This window comes from Martes martes (genome assembly GCF_963455335.1).
Source record: "Martes martes genome assembly, chromosome: 3".
In the NCBI taxonomy this organism is placed as follows: domain Eukaryota; kingdom Metazoa; phylum Chordata; class Mammalia; order Carnivora; family Mustelidae; genus Martes; species Martes martes.
Genome location: NC_137890.1, coordinates 196,201,321 through 196,220,973, shown reverse-complemented (window position 1 = coordinate 196,220,973; position 19,653 = coordinate 196,201,321). Strand labels below are relative to the sequence as shown.

The following is a 19,653-nucleotide window of genomic DNA, read 5'->3' as shown; positions in this document are numbered from 1 at the left end:
CTAGGTATCTAGCCCGAAGATACAAATGTAGTGATCTGAAGAGCTACCGGCACTCCGGCGTTTTATAGCAGTGGTGCTCTCAATAGCCCAACTGTGGAAAGAGCCCCAACACCAATCAACAGACGCATGGATAAATATGTGGTATATATATACATCAGAATACTACTCAGACATCAAAAAAAAAAAAAAAAGAAAGAAAGAAAGAAATCTTGCCATTTGCAACAACATGGATCGACCTAAGTGGTATGGTAAGAGAAATAAGTCAATCAGAGAAGACAGTTATCATATGATCTCACTGATACGCAGAATTTAAGAAATAAAACAGAGGATCATAGGAGAAGGGAGGGAGAAAGAAAACAAGATGAAATCAGACAAACCATAAGATAGTGTTAATCATAGGAAACAAACAGGTTTCTGGATGGGGGAGGGTAATTGGCTGGTGGACATTAAGAAGGGGATGAGAAGTAATGAGCACTGGGTATTATATAAGATAGATGAATCACCAAACTCTACCTCTGAGACTGATAGTATACTCTATGTTAATTAATTTAAATTCAAAAAATGTAAACCAAAAAAATAAAATTAAATAAACTTCAAGTGGTAACTATGAACAAATACCATCATCTTGCATTCAAACAGGGTCTGCCAGCACTTGTTTATCGGTCACTGTGTGAATTAATGGAATTGTTACACACTGCTGACGGCAGTGTAAGTTGTAAAGACGTGGGAAAATAATATGGAGTGATTTTCTAAAGCTCAGAAATCTTCTTGCCACTATGTAGAATTGTTTTTTTGTTTCTGTTTTTGTTTTTGTTCTTTTTTTTTTGTAATAGCAAAAACAAATAAAAAGCCCAAAACAATCCAAATAACCTTTGACAGGAGAATGAATAAATACATTATGGGTTTAATATATGATGAGATACTACTCAACAGTGAAAATTAACCTCAGCTATTTCCAACAGCATGGATGAATCTTAACGAGGCTTTTGAACAGAAAGCAAATCGCAGAAGAATACATATGACCTCTGTTTGAAGTAACCTGGAAAAAGGAAAAGCAAACTGAAAAACATATTGTTTAAGGACAAATATAAAGTATAGTGAAATACAGAAAACGGGAAGGGTGTACTTAAAGTTTAGGATGGCGGTAACTTCTGAAAAGAAACGATAAGGGAACACACGGGTACCTTAAACATTATTGGTAACATTCTAGTTATTTTCATTGTGGTGTGCCTGTTTTATTAACATGCCTCATATAGTTTTATATTAATCAAGTATTCTATTATAAACAAAACTTAAGGGTTCTCACTGAATAATAAATCTTTTTGGATACTCTTATTCTTATATAAGTGTAGTTTTTCAGAATTCTGGTAGAATTGGATCAGGGTTGAATATGGCTGGCTTTGTGTTTATACTTACAGATTTCTCTACATAGTTTGATGTCATAGATTGAAGCTATCATTAATTAGAAGCTTTTCTGTTTCAGGGTGCCTGGGTGGCGCAGTGGGTTAAAGCCACTGCCCTCAGCTCAGGTCATGATCTCAGGGTCCTGGGATCGAGCCCCGCGTCAGGCTCTCTGCTCAGCAGGGAGCCTGCTTCCTCCTCTCTCTCTCTGCCTGCCTCTCTGCCTACTTGTGATCTCTGCCTGTCAAATAAGCAAATAAAATCTTAAAAAAATTAAAAAAAGAAGCTTTTCTGTTTCTAGGATGAATCCAAATATAGAGACAAACTCACTCCAATTACTGTTTTTATGGAATATCAGCTAGATTACAGAACAGCTGCTGATGCGACAGGCTTACAACCCATTCTTAATCGGTTCACTCCAGCCAACATTAGTCGACGGTATTATACTATCACTAATTTTATACTTTAATTTTTTTTAAAGTTTTATACTTCATCTTTTTAATTATCATGTGGGATTGCTTTTTAAATGTTGTGTTTCTAGTCAGAGAAGCCAGGGGAAAGAATCTGAATTTTCAGGTCACAGATATTTGAAGCCACTCAGAATTTGCAGACAACATGCAGAATATGCAGAGAAAGACAGGGTCATATTTCATACATGTTAAATAGTAAAATAGTTCAAGAAGAACAAAGTGCCAGTCTATTTACATACTATTTTTTGTTTTTGCTAAGCAAGTTTTATGTCTATGTTTTCTTTGATTTACATTTTAATTATAAAATAATATATGTGTTCCCATATGCAACCTCTTACATCTATGTCATTTAATTAATTCACATATATTGTTGTTAAATTGACAGCTAAGATCTGTATCATGTAATTTTATTCTGTGTAGCTGCATATCCCTTGTGACTTGGAAGAGGAAACCTTTCATTATTTTCCCCTTTAAATCATTTTCTCTCTCTCTCTCTTTTATTTTTTTATTTATTTATTTTTTTTTGTCTGTCCCTGGGCTTGAAGCTTTTTGAATATTAATAGACCAAGAATGGCTTCCTCTTTTTCTTCTTTCTTCTTTTAAAAATGTTTAGATTCCTTCTTTCACATGTTGCCCAACCTCTTCTGCTACTTCCCACTGTTTCTCTTTTTTGCATTTTCCGTACTGATCTAGCCTCCAGATCTAAAGGGAGAAAATTCAGGTTTTTTGCTTATTTCACCCGTCCTGGATTCGTAAACTTCAGTGCTTCTAGTCCCTTTTCCTTCATCTCCTTCCAAATGGCCATGCATATGCTGGGCTCATTTTGTCCAGTTTCCATTCCCTTTGGTGTGCCTGTTGGAATTGCTTCCATGTGCCCGTAGCTCCTTATTCCTTTACACTCTGCAGCCATATTTCCATGATGTCGGCAGAGGCATAGTCTGCAACAAGAAATTCTAAAAGGGAAATTTGTTTCTCCCAAGATAATGCAACTTAGGGGTGCCTGAGTGGCTCAGTGGTTTAAGCTTCTGCCTTCAGCTCAGGTCATGATCCCAGGGTCCTGGGATCGAGCCCCACATGGGGCTCTCTGCTCAGCAGGGGGCCTGCTTCCCTCCTCCCACTGCTTCTCTGCCTACTTGTGATCTCTCTCTCTGTCAAATAAATAAATAAAAATCTTAAAAAAAAAAAAAAAAAAAAAAAAGATAATGCAACTTAGCTAGCAGCAGCAGGTTCATGCTGATTCCTCATTTCTTTTCTTCTTCTTATTTTTTAAATCTTCATTTCTTGACTGTACTTTCTCTTCTATATGACACTTCATTCCAGAATCGTAACAACTTAATTTGAGATAGAACTAAAATGTTCCAGCTAATTTTATTATATGCTGTGGTTGTTTTTCTTCCCTTTCATTCTTGACTAGCTACACTGTCCTATTTAAAAATAAGCAGCCATTGGGGCTCCTGGGTGGCTCAGTCATTTGAGCATCTGACTCTTGATTTCAGCTCAAGTCATGATCTCAGAGTCCTGGGATCAAGCCCTGTGTTGGGCTCTGCGCTCGGTGGGAAGTCTGCTTGAGGATTCTTTCTGTCTATCCCCTCACTCCCACATGTGCACATGCCTGGGCGTGCTCTCTCTGTCCCTAAAATAAATACATCTTTTAAAAAAAGCAGCCATGGTACTTTTTACTTCCAGGTATGCAAACAAGTTGATGAGTGTACATAAATATATGTGTGTTTATGTATATTCACATACACCTACATATACATTGACTTATATTGATTTACACTGCATATGTGTCCTACCTTGGTATTTTTTCATGTAGAAACAATGAAATGCTTTTTTCTAGGCCCATATTCTGCTTGACTGTGGTAAAGACAATGTCTGCAAACCCAAATTGGAAGTTTCTGTAGATAGGTAAGTTTTGCTCGAAACAATAAACAGTATAACAAGAAATTTACATGGTGAAGACACTTTTCTGTTCAAAGCAATAGTATATTTTAATGTGAACTAGTTATAAAGGAGGATAATTCTTAATTTTCTGTAGTAGTGAAACTATCAGTATTGAACTTTAAAGAAATAAACACTGTTTCACTACTTGCCTAGGTTGGCAAATCTATTTCCATGCAGGATGAGTAGTGTTACAAAGTAATATCTCTTAAAGATATGTTTCATTATAGATACCCAGTTAGCTACCGGAATCTGATTAGTATTTTGTGATATATGAATTTTATGAGACTGACACACTGCCCACTGCGCTAGGAGGGCTGATATATGAATTTTAAAGAATATTTTGAGAATTGTGACAGTGATTAATTCAGCTTTTAGAAAAAAAATTCAGGGAATTAATAAGTATCTACAAAGAGATACAAAATTACTTCAGCAATAGATATGACTGGTAGTGATGTATTAGTAGCATTAATTCTTTTTTTCCTGAGAGAAGCATTGGATTTGCACTCAGTGTGCTATTTCTAGTTTTCTGTTGAGCTGTGAAATAGGCTTAAAATATCGCCAGACTCTGTTGAACATGTCAGTGCTATATATTTCTTTTGTTTCTTTGAACAACCATGCTCTCCCCATGCAGTTTTTTTTTTCCATTGTCTACATTTGTATTAACTTGTAGTAATCAAAAGAAGATCTGCATTGGGGATGACAATCCCCAATATTCTGAGCCAAGATTGTAAAGGCTCAGAATCAAGGAGAAGGTGACTGTGAAGCTGAGCTCATCGTTTCCATCCCTCCGCAGGCTGATTTCATCGGGGTTGTCCGCAATAGTGAAGTAAGCAAACTGCCTCTTTGAAAATTGAAACGCACTCATAGATCTCATTAACATTAATGAGTTACCCCTCTATTTAGTGTAGTACAAGCTTAGCCATTCTTCTTAAGGCTAAATTGCTAGGCAGTAGAGTGCCTGTCTTATATAATTCCTTTCAAGCCTGATACTTTTCATAATGCATTGATAGGACATTTTTAGAATTGCTAGCTAAGTGCCTGAAACAAGGTCAGATAAAGTGTCTTAGCCCATCCATCAGATAATTTGTTAGGGGTGATACGGTCCTCTAGGGATCTTTCAGAAACACCTTTACATTCATATGTGGCAGCTGCACACAATTCTAGCTTCTCCCATACCCACCCCACCATTTACTCAAATGGATGGATATATTTTTAAAATAAGAAACTTAGCTATCCAACTGCGTGATGTTGTCTAGGAATTTTATAGTGTGTTTTTTGGGGGTCATTAATTTATTTTCTTTTCAATCCCCCCCACTGCTTTTTTTGGGGGGGCTGTCAATGGCATTTGCAAGACTTTCCTGTGTATTTAAGATGGAAGACCAAACCCGCCAGGTTAGGTATGTGATCTTGGAAACCCAATGAAGGCTGGAACCCAATTAACATATTTTAACTAAATGGATATTTATTTTAAAGAAAAAAACATATTTTTCTGTGGGTTTTTCCATAGAAATTTTTTAGATAAATGCTTCAGAATGTGTCTTTAAGTTGGTTTTGATTTAGAATGTAATGAGTAGCAGAGTTTGTTTGATTATGACTAAGATAGTATAATAATGGATTGTGCTATTACACTGTATTCAATAAGCAGTGTTTACACTGCCTTCATTTTGCTAAATGGATTGAGAACAAGGGTTAAACTAAGGACTAAAATTGTAACTCTGATATTTTCACCTAATGCCTTAATGAACCCTTAAAGCTCTTTTGACAGATATCAAGACTGCCGTTACTAAGTGTGATAGAGTTGTCTCACGAATTTGAAACAGTATTGTCATCCCAAACAGAATCAAAGAGCATCTTAGTTGGTTCAGGCTCCCCTTGAGGTGGAGAAGGGAGCCCAAGAGTTTGAGAAAATGCACTCAGTGGATCTGCTTCTGAAATGCTCTAAAAAGTGAACAAACATATAGCTGGAGAACTCTTAGTATCAAGGAAAAATGGGAGTATATTTTATCCTACTTTTTTTCTTGCTATTTTTTCTATAAAATTTAATTATAGTACAAAGACTTTGGTAATTTGAAGATCTTTTTATCTTTCCTGTTAGATATTATTCAAAGGCACAGACTTGGCAACTAACAGTGAATAAGCCTTAGAGATATACTGAACAGCACAGTGACTACATGTAATCATCAGCCTTGTGGCGGTGCCTGAATGCCTCAGTCAGGTAAGTGTCTGACTGTGGGTTTTGGCTCAGGTAACGATCTCAGGGTCATGAGATCGAGCCCTGCATTCGGTTCCACACTACTCGTGGGGTCTGCTTATCCTGCTCCCTCTGCCTCCACCCCGTTCTCTCTCTCAGATACATAAGTAAATAAAAATCTTTAAAAAAAATCTTTAAAAAATCTTTTGCTAAGAGATTAGATCTTTATTCCAACCATAAAATAGAAATGATAATTATGTGACATGATAGAGATGCTAACTATAGCTACAATGGCAATCATATTATAATTTATAAATGTATCAAATCAACATGTTTTATGACTTAAATTTACACAATGTTATATGTCAGATATATTCCAACAAAAGTTCCGATTCCTTCAGGTATAATTTCCATTAAAAGTCATTATTATTTCTAAATGCGTGGTCTCTTAGGAAGGAGGACCTGAACAAAGTACCCTGAGTTGAACTTTTCCACATGTATTTAATAATGTTTCATTAACAAGTGAACATATTTTTCTATGTTCTCATTATCTCTAGCCTTCTCACTCACAGCGCACCCAGTGTAGATAATTTCAAGTTATTTCAAGTGGCCCGCTCCAGGCTTTATGAAGTGAGAGGTGGTTTGATGAAATCCCCCGCAGAAGGTTCATTGTGTGTCATAAATGATCCCCAAGAAGCCTGCTTTCTCTTACCTTGTTAGCTCAGTTCTTTTTTTTTTTTTTAAGAGTTTATTTATTTATTTGACACACAGAGAGAGACAGTGAGAGAGGGAACACAAGCAGGGGGAGTAGGAGAGGGAGAAGCAGGCTCCCTGATGAGTAGGGATCCCTACTGGGAACTCGATCCCAGGACTCTGGGATTGTGACCTGAGCTAAAGGCAGATGCTTAAGGACAGAGCCACCCAGGCGCCCCCAGTTATTTTCTTTAAGAACAATGTTCCCCTGCAGGAATTCAGGTGATAATTGTTAGTGGAGTTGTGATAGGCATAGAGAAGTTCTGGCTCTAGCCCTACCTCTCAAGCCTTGTGTAAGCCCGGTTCTCTCGCTTTTTAAACCCATTCATTCTTCTTTCCTGATCCATTAACACAAGTTCAGTTGTTAATTTCCTGTCACCAAATCAGTGTGCAGAATTGCTGTACTTTCATTGAATCAACAGATACTCGCTTTTGCATTTTTATACAGTTAATATTAGGTATTATTATGAGTAGATAAAATTATGTTAATAATTGTTAAGTAGGCTCCTTTATGATTGGCCCATGTATCTTAAATAAAAGAGAGTCAATAGAAGATCAGATTTAATTATCTCTGTTAGAGTGTTTTCAGTTTTATCGTAAGCTCAGAAAAACCCCATTTTGGAATAATTCCTTTTATATTTGGACATTGGAATTCAAATTTCACTGATTAGACATTGTTTTAATTAATATCGCTATCTCTTCCTCCCTCTTCAGCTCCTAGCTGGTCTTCGTTTCAGTGTGCACCAGCAATCAGAGATGGATACTTCTGTGAAATTCGATTTACAGATCCAAAGGTATGGAAACAACTTTTTTCAGTTTTCAATAACGATTAAGGAAATGTTACTTGTCATAAACATATTATGTAAATGTTCTAAATGTTATGGAATAGAACAGGCTGAAATTTCAGTACTTGACTATATAATGTTTATTATTTTATTATTTTTTAATTTAATTTTAAAAATTTCACTTACAATGTTTCCAAGGCTGATTACTGTTTTTAAAAATAAAATAGTATTCATTGTTTTGTATAAATATATTAATGTCATAAATACAAAAAATACAGAAAATCTAGAAACATATAGAAAGAAAATAATAATCACCCATAGATACCCTTGTGAACATTTTGTTGTATATCATATCTTATCATATCAATTTCTTTAACAGAATAAGACTTTTTTTTACTTGAACACATCTCTGTATGTTTAACCATTTTCCTTATGGGTGGACATTTAATTTGCCTCCAATTTTTTTTTTAAGATTTTATTTATTTATTTGAGGGAGAATGAGTGAGAGAGAGCATGAGAAGGAGAAGGTCAGAGGGAGAAGCAGACTCCCCAAGGAGCTGGGAGCCCGATGCGGGACTCGATCCTGGAAGTCCAGGATCATGACCTGAGCCGATGGCAGTTGCTCAATCAACTGAGCCACCCAGGCGCCCTCCATGTTTTTTTTTTTTTTAAGATGTTATTGATTCTGAGAGAGATAGGGGCAAAGGGAGAGAAAGACTGTCGGGCAGACTGTGCAGAACCAAATGCAGGCTCCCTCTCATGACCGTGAGATCGTGACCTGAGCCGAAATCGAGAGTTGGACACTCAAGCCACCCAGGCACCCCTGCCTCTAATTTTTTTTTTCAAAGTGTGATGAACATCTTTGTAGAAAATATGTTTTTCATTTTTTGATTATGCCATTTTAAAAATCAATGTTTCTATCCTAAGAATAATTTATTTTGAGTTTTGAGCTTGTAAAACAAAAATAAAAGAAGTAAAATTTGGTCATCTTGGAATTAAATGCCAATGAAAATCATTTTAGTTAGTTTTTCCTTTCTTTGTTGCTTTTAATTTGTTCATTTGTTTCACTGCATTTGCCTCAGTATGTCTTTGAAGATGATCATGCTTAGTTCAGGCCTAAATATATATTTTTTCTTCTTCAGCTCCAATCTCTTTGACAAGGTAAGCCAAGTTATTTCTTACAGAGTTGACCTCGCTGTCTTAGCCTCTGTTGAGATAAGGTCAGTATGATTACTGAGTTGAGTGTCTCATTCTTGTGAGATTTAAGCTGCTTTAAAATGCAATTACTTTTTAAAAGCAGCTACGAGGCTTAGTAGCTTCTTGTGGGAAGGATCCTCCCAAGTTTCCCGGTAGTTTTACCAGAGCTAGAGCTTCTGTAGAAGTAAGGTCCTAGATGTATTCCAAAGCCCCAAATATTTGTTGGTATCCTCCAGAAATAAACCAGATGCGGCAACAGCAGGCACAAAATAAGTGTTGAACTTTGATGCAACTTCATTTACCAATTCACCCATTACATGAGATTCAGCAACGAGTAGTTTGTGCGCAGGTATGTGTGCATGTTCACATACACATACAACTCTTTTTCTTTTAAATATGTATATTTTTAATTAGTTCTGATTAGATTCATTTGGATACAGGGTACTTTTGAAAATGAACTGACCATATCGTTTTGTAATCATGGTAAGTTTTCTTTGGTCATCGTTTAGAGTTTCAAGTCCTGATCATATCTTTCTTCCAATTCCAAACTGGGAGCGTAAGGAGAGCCCTGAGACTGGAGAAGATGCCAGACCACTTGTTCAGCACATCCACGAGGTCTGCGGTTGTTAGCTGTAACTGATATGTGGTCGGAGCCTTTAAAGAGAAGAACAGATAGGCGACTTATAAAAAACGAGTCTGTTTAGGGGCTCCTGGGTGGCTCAGTGGGTGGGGCCTTGCCTGCAGCTCCGGTCGTGATCTCAGGGTCCTGGGATCGAGCCCCGCATCGGGCTCTCTGCTCAGCGGGAAGCCTGCTTCCCCCTCTCCCGCTGCCTGCCTCTCTGCCTACTTGCGATCTCTGTCTGTCAAATAAATAAATAAAATCTTTAAAAAAAAGTGTGTTTAATGATTATGTAAACTGCATTGTTTAAGGATATATCAGAACTTTCTTTGAATTTTTTCCCTATTCAGAAGTTCCTTTTCTTAAGACAAATAGCTTCAAGTAGTTAAAGAATGCACTTTATACAAATTGTCCAGAACCAGTTACTTCACTTGAATAAAAGTGATAGGTCATTGTTGAATATTTTCATGTGGATTTTTTGCAGTTCTAACTAAAAATTGAAAGTGCCCATAGCAGATCATCCAAATTTTCTTCCTACAGAAAGAAAATATTCTATGCCGTCTTTCCTTTGAAAACTTTTTCATACTTTCCTCTTGTTATATATTTTCATCCTGACATATACTGCCATGTAGTAGAGACAAATGCTGAGTTGATCTCCTTTGCCTAGTGTTGATCATGTTGGAATGTCGGAGTGACTACGGAACCTCTGCTGCCGTTCAGATCTTTTGCTAAGGCTGGTGTAGGGGGAGGATTATGGAATAGATTTTTGCTCAAAGTATTTACATTTTCTTTTCCCCATTAGCTCAGAAACAACGGCCCAAGTTCATTCAGCAAAGCAGTGCCAAATCTTCAGTGGCCTGACACACGTAGCCAGAGCTCGTTGTTACACATGCTTCAGTACGGAGCTGACAGGCCCACGAACTGTGCGTCAGACGTGGAGATCAACCCTTGGAGAATCAAGGTAATGTGCTTAATAGCAACTTTTCAGTATGATATTTAATTCTTTTCTTTCTAGATCTATGAGAGAAATGTATGAAATAAAACATTTATTTATTTTCAACGATTTTATTTATTTATTCTAGAATGAGAGAGAGATGAGCGGACGGGAGAGGCAGAGGGAGAAGAAGACTCCGTGCAAAGCAGGGATCCCGATGCAGGACTTCGATCCCAGGACCCCGGGATCATGACCAGAGTGGAAGGTAGACACGTACGCAACCCACTGAGCCACCCGGGTGCCCAAAATAAAGTAAATGCTTTAATAACACAAACCCACTCTACAAAAATTTTACTTCATAACCAGTACACTAAGGATTAAATTGTTTACTTGTATAATGAGTAAGGATTAATTCCTTACTCTGAGAAGTCCTAATGAATCATTTACTTATGGAAAGACCCAGTTTGACTTTGGGTCCATTGCATTGTGGTTTATCCACATATGATATTGTGACGGGGTGTTTTGTTGTTGAAATTTTTGTCTTTGGAAAAAGATCTAACATTTTACTTAACCTGGCTCTTTTGACTTCCATGACTTAGAAAAACTTCATTTTGTGGAGTTCTGTACTTTTGGACATCTTAGCATATGTATTTGGATAAGAAACTATTGCCCAATTTGGACTAAGGAAAGTTAAGAAAACGAACAAAAAGCTCTTTTGAAATGATATACATTCATGATTGACACTTATCACAGTTGGGCACTATGAAATTTCAGGCCGTTTCCCTGTGTGTTATCCGTGTCCCCCGTAGCTGTGCAAGGGAAGAAGAAAATCATGGCTAAGCAGAGGTAACTTTCCACATACTAAGGACTCTCTGTGCTTACTTTCTACCACATATTAAGTGGTAAATTTGTCCTAATACATTTTCAGCCGCCGGGTTTTAATCATGTGTAACAGTTTATGCCAAAACATCAATGCAAAATGTTTTCCACTATCATATACCATCGGTTTCTCTGTAACCCTAGATCTCAAATTCACAAACCGAAAAGAATGACACAGTTCCTGGCCAAGGGGGTGGGAACCATCTCGTCACCAAGCGGGATCTCACCCTCAGCGAGGGCGATGTTCACACTTTGGTAAGCGCCACTTCAACAACAAGCACATTAGACATTAAAAAATATGTGATTATAGAACCGATGCCAGAGAACATTTCAAAAATAGCGGCAGCTGTGCTTGGAAGAACCACATATTTTTACACTATTCACTCCTCTTACTGTCCTTGTTCCTAGTCAAATTAATGCCAGATTTTCTTCAAATGATCTATCTTTGTAGATTGCTAACAAAAGTATTTTGTATTCCAATTTATTTTTCTGGCTGTACTCTAACTGACCTCTTTCTTGACCTCATCCTAATCTTGGAGGCTTTAGTGCAATATTGGGAGAAAAACCCAGGAGGCCTCAACAAAAATATATTACAAGAATCATTAGCATTATGACCAACTTTTGTTGAATCAGTCTGTGTAAGGACTATAATGTTATAAAATGGCTTATCATTTAAGTTTTTGAAATTTAACCGATCTGCAAACCATCAAGCCAGTGGGGAATCCAGGACAGTGTTTATATTCATTCGTAAGCACCAGTTACATTCACATCACCAAATTCCATAGGTCTTAGTTTTTTCATCTACCTCAACTCTCAGCGACGTTTGGCACTGTCCGTCACTTGTGCCATCACTCCTCGTTCACTTCCGAGACACGGCTCTCTTGGCCCCTCCCCTGTCACAACTAGCTGCTTCTCATTCTTCACTTCCAGACCTTTAATTCTAAAGAGTGTTCCAGGGCCTACATCTCAGATGTCTTCCCTGCTCCACACACATTCATTCATTAGATCTGTGCCGTCCAATACTACGGACACCAGACATATTTCAAGTAGCCACATGTGGCTCCTACTTTGGGACGCGCTGATGATTCCTCATCATCTCATACCTCAGTATCATATCTCATACTGATGATTGTGCAGAGCTCCGGTCAGACAGTGCTATACTAGAGGATGCTGTTCACTCTCATGGCTATAAACACTATCTCTGTGTGGATGACTTCAGTTTACATTCCTAACCCGATCCTGGGCATTGAATGCCAGACTCCATTATCCAACAGCCCGCTGGAACTCCTCTTAAATATTTAACAGTAATCTTACATTTTTTCCCAAGAATGTACCACTGAGTTTTCCCAGCTCTGCTCTTTCTGCAGTGTTCCACACTTTGGTAAGGCCTGTCCAGAGCCTGGGAATTGTGATTGACTCCTCTTTTCCTCTCAAACTTCACCTCCTACATGTTAGCCAACGCCATCAATATCTACTTTCAGACTGCCCTGAATCTGGCCCCGTCCCAGCAGCTAGACCACTGTTACAGCCTCACCAAGGCTACCTTCCTCTCTCACTTGGATTATTGCCAGACTTCTAGTTGGACTCCATATTTGTCTCCCCCGCACTACGGTTTATTTGCCTAATAGGAGCCACAGTGATCTTTTCAAATGGAGAAGAGAGCCTGTTAATCCATGTTAAATGCCTTCCCATCTAAGTCAGAGAGGAAGCCAGAGCATGTAAAGCCTTTAAGCCCAACAAGATCTAGGCCCTTAGAACTTGCCGGCTGCATTTCCTCTCCTTGCTTGGCTCCTCATATCTTGGCCACCTTAGTTTTTCCTTGAATGGATGTCCCCAAACATGTTTCTACAACCAGGCTTTGAAAATTCTTCTCCCATCTGCCTGGAATGCTCTTTGTCCAGATAAACCTGTGGCCTGTTTTCCCATCTCCTTCCAGTGTCCTTAACTGGCAGATTATGACCGGACGTCCCTCACCAACCCATGTGAAATAGAAATTACTTTTAACCCCCACCCCACTTTTGATTCTGCACATTATCCTCCTACACAACTACATTTTTAAAAAATTGAGATAAAACTTGCATGATGTAAAACTCACCATTTTAACCAATTTGAAGTATGCAATTGAGTGATTTTTAGTATATTTGTGACATCATGCAACCACCACCATTATCTAATTCCAGAACATTTTCATGGCTTCAGACAGAAATACTGTCCCCATTACAGAGTCACTATCCATATTCTTCCAGAATGGCTACCAGTCCCAGCAACCACCAGTCTGCTTTCTGCCTCTAAGGATCTGTCTGTTCTGGACATCTCATATAAATGCAATCAAATGATACATGGTCTTTTGCGTTTGGCTCCTTTGATCAGTTTAATGTTTTTAAGGTTCACCATGTTATAGCATATAGTAGTATTTCAGTCATTCTTTATGGCTGAATAATACTCCATTGTGTGGATATATGACATTTTGTCTATTCATTTGTTGACGAACATTAAGATTGTTTCTACTTTTTGTTTACTTTGAATAGTGCCATTATGAGCATTCATGTACATGTTTTTGCATGGACATGTTTTCAGTTCTCTTGGAAATAAACCTGGGAGTATGATTGTTGGGTCACATGGGAACTCTGTTTAACTTTTGAGAAACTACCAAACTTTTCCAAAGTGGTTGCACCTTTTTTATTCCCAACCAGCAATTCAATTTGTCCACCTTTGCCATCACTGGCGCTTGCCTTAAAAAATTCTTTTTGCCTTAAAAAATTCTCCTTGTCAGTGTGAAGTGGTGTCTCATTGTGGCTTTATTTGTACTTCCTTGATGACTAATGACGTTGAGCATCTTCTGAGTTGTAGGTCTTCTTTTGAGAAATGTCTTTTCAAATCCTCTGCCCGTTTTTGTTTGTTTGTTTATTTAAATTTATTTATTTTAGGGAGCATATGGAAGAGCAGTGGGAGAGGGAAAAAGAATCCCAAGCAGAGCAACTCAGCACTGAGCATGGAGCCCAACACAGGGCTCCACGCCATGACCCGGAGATCATGACCTGAGCTGAAACGAAGAGTCAGTTACTCATCCAACTGAGCCACCCAGGTACCCCATCTTTGCCCATTTTTAAATTGGGTCGCTTGCCTTTGTTGTTAAGTCATAACAAGTTCTTTATGTGTTCCGGACATTTCCCTTTTCAGAGATATTATTGCACATATTTTCTCTCATTTTGTAAATTGTCTTTTCACTTTCTTGGTAGTGTCCCTTTGATGCAAAAAGGTTTCTGATTTGAAGACTTTCACATTTGTCAAGTTTTTTTCTTCTTTTGTTGCTTCTGCTTTTGCTGTCATAGTTAAGAAACCATTGCCTAACCTGAGATCCTGAACATTTATGCCTAAGTTTTTTGGTTTTCTAAATTTTATATTTTTGAGTCTTATTTTGATCTATACATGTATCTTTATGCAAGTACCAAATTGTTTTGATTATTATAGCTCTGCAGTAAGTTTTGAAATTGAGAAGTGAGTCCTCGAACATTTTCTTCTTTTTCAAGATTGTTTTAGCTATGTGGGGCTCTTTACAATTCCATATGAATTTTAGGATCAGCTTGATCATTTCTACAGAAAATGTAGTTGGGATTTTAGTAGCAGGTTTACTGGATCTGCAACAATTTAGGAGTGTTGTCATCTTAATGATAGTAAGTTTTTCAATTCTTGAACATGAGCTATCTTTCCACTTATTTAGGTCTCCCTCAGTTTCTTTAAAAAATATTTTGTACTTGTAAGTGTACGTAAATCTTGCACTTTCTTGGTTAAATTACTTCTGTGTAGGGGCGCCTGGGTGGCTCAGTGGGTTAAGGCCTCTGCCTTCGGCTCAGGTGGTGATCCCAGGGTCCTGGAATCGAGCCCCGCATCCGGCTCTCTGCTCGGCGGGGAGCCTGCTTCCTCCTCTCTCTCTTGCCTGCCTCTCTGCCTACTTGTGATCTCTCTCTGTCAGGTAAATAAATGAAATCTTTAAAAAAAAAATTACTTCTATGTATTTTATTCTTTGGGGATGCTCTTTTAAATAGAATTGCTTTCTTAATTTCATCTTCAGAATTTTCATTATTGGTATATAGAAATACAAGTTATTTATAGATCAGTCTCACATTCTGTACCTTCCCTGTACTTGTTTATTAGCACTAATAGTTTTATTGTGGATTCTTTAGTGTTTTTGTGTATAAGATCCTGTCATCCATGAACAGATAGTTTTACTTCTTCCTTTCCAATTTGGGTGCCTTTTATTTAATTTTTTTCTTGCTTAATTGTACTGGCTAGGGCCTTCTGGACAATTTGAATAAAAGTGTCATGAGTGGGCACTGTTGTCTCATTTCTGATCTTAGGAGCAAAGCATTTTTCTTTCACCATTAAATGTGATATTAATTACCAGTTTCTCACAGATGCCTTTGCATGGGTCAGGGAAACTTGGTTATTCTTTGTCATCAACTAGAAGTGCCACTTACTGGGTAGCATTGTTGTAACTATGAATGTGACAGGTCTAATGCAGTTTGGCCAGCACATGCAAGGTGGTCATTATTTCCTATCTTTGACTGTCTGCTTTCAGGTTATTGATAAAAACATTGAATGTAGCAAATTCAGCACGGCACCCATCAGCATGCCACTTGATTTCTATGGGTCTATCATGGCACAGGTGTTCAAGATTCATTCTGTTTCTTTTTCTTTTGCATAGGCATAGTATGATCTGATATTTATGTCTTACTATAATTATCGTGCTCTGGGTTTACCTAAGAATATTAATTTCTAGAAGAATGTTGACTTCTAAAATCTTAGAATTTTCTAGAAGAATGTTGATTTCTGGCCATAAAAAATACATCTTTTAATATTATAGATCTTATCCTTATATAAAAAAATCACATTAAAATCAACTCCTTTATTTTTATTTTATTATTTTTTTAAAGTAGACTTCATGCCCAGTGTGGAGCCCAACACGGGGCTTGACCTCACAACCCTGAGATGAAGACCTGAGCTGAGCTCGAGTCAGACGCTTAACTGACTAAGCCACCCAGGTGCCCCTAAAACTGACCCCTTTTAAGAAAAAGCATTCATAACTCCACTATTAGCCTATCATTTTAAACATGATTCTTATAAGGCAAAAGAATCTGGATCATCTCTTTAGCCCTCACATAAAACAACAAATACTTTTCTTGTAAGTAAAGAATTTGTTCCGGCAGGGTTGTGGGATTGCTGAGTGCCTGAAGATTGTCTGCCAGGTTGGACGACTAGACAGAGGAAAGACTGCCATCCTGTATGTAAAGTCCCTGCTGTGGACTGAGACCTTTATGAATGTAAGTGGACAGATAACAGCATTCACCAGTCTATCCGTTTTCTCCAAGACATGAAAAAGGCTTCACATCAGAAATCATTTCATTATTTCCATGCAGGAAGAAAACCAGAATCGTTCATACTCTCTGAAGTCATCTGCTTCTTTTAACATCATTGATATTCCTTATAAGAACCTTCCAATTGGGGCGCCCAGGTAGCTCAGTGGGTTAAGCCTCTGCCTTCAGCTCAGGTCATGATCTCAGGGTCCTGGGATCAAGGCCCGAATCGGTCTCTCTGCTCAGTAGGGAGCCTGCCTCTCCCTCTGCCGTCCCTGCTTGTGTGCATTCTCTCTCTCAAATAAATAAATAAAATCTTAAAAAAAAAAACCTTCCAAGTGAGGATACTTTCAACTCCACATCGGTAAGTCATTGACTTGGGGAAATGGAATAAATGTACTCAGTTCAATGCCAAAGATTTTTTTTTATTTTATTTTAAATAATGATACCTTAACTATTGTAGAAGTTACCTGATAGGCTCGTAACCTAGTTAATTATTATTTTACTCGTTCACCCCAGAATTATTAAAGGTAGATTTTTTTTTTACTTTAACATGCTTTACATGTTAATTTTTGTTTAATCCACAATCCATTTCCTTACATTTTAATGTGTATGTTTAGGTTCTATTTCAAATGCTGTAAGCCAACCTATACTAAAAACTCTATGATCAGAAATGCCTCTTTTGTGTAATAGTTTAATTTCCTCTCATCATCATGATGCTAAAAGCTGTACGCAGTTGGGAATCATTTCCAGAGTACATGTATTCCATTGTATTAGTCTGACTATTTAAAATACCAAAAAAAAAAAAAAAAAGCATTTAAGGGGCACCTGGGTGGCTCAGTGGGTTAAGCCTCTGCCTTCGGCTTGGGTCGTGATCCCAGAGTCCTGGAATCGAGCCCCACATCGGGCTCTCTGCTCAGCAGGGAGCCTGCTTCCCTTCCTCTCTCTGCCTGCCTCTGCCTACCTGTGATCTCTGTCTGTGAAAAAAACAAAACAAAACAAAACAAAACAAACATTTAAATTAAAAGACTATTTCTTTGATAAACTTGCTTATTTGTAGTATGCTCTTAGAGCAAGAATTTTTAGTTGTGATTAATTTATTTTCTTCCTATATATGTATTCTTCCTTTTATTTCTAAAATCTTACTGAGAATGAGCGAAGGTCAAGAGGAATCTTTGCAAATTACAGGAACTGCATCCACCCTCCCAACCCCACGAGAAAGCTTGAACCGAAACTCTCAACGTGGTTTGCTGGTTTCCTTCCAGAAATAGCATGACGCTACTCTCAGGGGTATTACCTTAGTTTCAACAAGGTATCGTGTGTAAAACCAGTCCCAGCTACCAAAATAACTACAGAACTTACTTTTATAAGCAATTCAAGTTATTGGGATCCTTTTAAAACTTTTGTAGTTTTATTAACATAAATTACTTTTTTAGGATTTTTATACTAAAAACTGCACAGGTGGCACATTATAGTTTTATATGCTTGCAGGGTGATGATTCTTTTAGAGGAATATGTGATTTATTCACAGTTCCTCCAGGTCTGGGAATGACTCCTAATTATACCTATTTTTGTGCAATTACAGCATGTTATGCTTTAGAGATTGAGAGTTTAGTAGGTTTTTTTTTTAAAGATTTTAAGAGAATTTAGTAGGTTTTTAACTGCTATCCTCATTAGGCAATGATAAATATTTCCCTCAAATAACTGAATATTTTTTTGTGTTTTAAAAATAATTGAAATTTATCTGCCATGTCTTATATTCTAATTCCTTACACAAGTGGCTAAGCTAGAATGTATTCATAAAACAGAGGAATGTGAGTTATATATGTTAGAACATGACAAGACCCTGTATTTCACTTTAATGAATCTCAAAATTAATAGGTTTGTAGTATAGACTTTATTAGTAGCTTAAAAGATCTTATTTTTACTACCAGTAAGTCTAAAGTTTTTTAAGAAAAAATACTTTTATTCTAGGGTCTGCCACTGAACAGTCACTAAGTTGACAACTTTCACACTTGTTTTCTCACCTAATAGAAGTCTTCTCTGAAAGTATATGTTGGATAGAAATTCACATTTTTAGGAAAATGTAACTGTTTGCTTTTGCATATTCTGTTCCTTTTATGGCCTCTATCTCAAGGTGTAATCTTGTATGGGAGACTGAAGGATATTGTTGTTATTGGAAGCATGATGTTTTAAGTTCCCTTTTATGAAATGTACTTTAAGCAGTAGTATTTTCCTTTAAAAAATGAAAATGCATATCTCTACAAAAATATGATAGAAGAATGATTTGGAAGCTTACTCTTTGAGAAAAATGTTTGGGAAAATGTTGGGATTCTTTTTACCCTGAAGCAGCATGTGAAATTTATCAGACAATAGTTCTATGAAAACTTTTGATTTTCAAACATTTGAAATACTACTGTGTTTATGATTTATTGAGAATTAAAATCCATTTTGAGTGTAAAATTTTAATAATCTGATCAGTTTTAAAAAACATGAGTGGGATACAGGGTACTTAAAGCATTTAATATTGGTAAGAACTATGATTCTGTTGTCGATTTCTTATGTAAGCATTTATTTCAGAATTGATATTTTGAGAAACATTTATGTGAAGGATATTCTTTCTTTACTTCCTCCTTTACCATTCTCTTGTGATGAATTATTATTATTATTATTTTATTATGATGATGATTGTTATTATGATATAGGTCTTCATAATTCTGAAGTATAAAACAATTAAAACTTCAGTGCCACAATTTTACCTGTGTTTCGAAACTACTATTTCATAGTAAATTCTCATCAATACTTCATATAACAAGAAAGTTAAAGAATCAGTAAAAGAGACTGTATTTATACTGACTTCCTTAAGAGGGCCATGAAAGACTTGTGATAGTTAATGATGACCCCAAGAGAGATTTAAGTGGCAAAAGTACAGTATATGATAGATCAGCTGCTTTTTATAAGGCAAACAAACTGTAAATTGATGGACACTTCTTTGTTGCAAAACAGCACCAACCTTGGAGAAGAAGAAGAATTTGAATTTTTGAAATACATGTGTATGACCATCACCTATCTTAATGTCACTTTGTATGTTCTCTTGGATAGTTTGTATATGTGGTACTTTGGCAA

The 19,653-nt window shown here is 37.0% G+C and overlaps 1 pseudogene across 1 annotated transcript in view; it reads left to right on the top strand.

The window, feature by feature from the left end:
• LOC308340334 (integrin alpha-V-like) overlaps nucleotides 1-16,689 on the top strand; it is a 39,041-nt pseudogene extending 22,352 nt beyond the window's left edge. The window contains exons 11-21 of the transcript in view: nucleotides 1,703-1,839; nucleotides 3,712-3,779; nucleotides 4,486-4,641; nucleotides 5,157-5,251; nucleotides 7,474-7,553; nucleotides 8,687-8,768; nucleotides 9,251-9,356; nucleotides 10,163-10,321; nucleotides 11,318-11,428; nucleotides 16,381-16,494; nucleotides 16,591-16,689. The product of the transcript in view is annotated as an integrin alpha-V-like (transcript). The remainder of the gene's footprint in view (nucleotides 1-1,702; nucleotides 1,840-3,711; nucleotides 3,780-4,485; nucleotides 4,642-5,156; nucleotides 5,252-7,473; nucleotides 7,554-8,686; nucleotides 8,769-9,250; nucleotides 9,357-10,162; nucleotides 10,322-11,317; nucleotides 11,429-16,380; nucleotides 16,495-16,590) is intronic.
• Nucleotides 16,690-19,653: the final 2,964 nt, after the last annotated feature.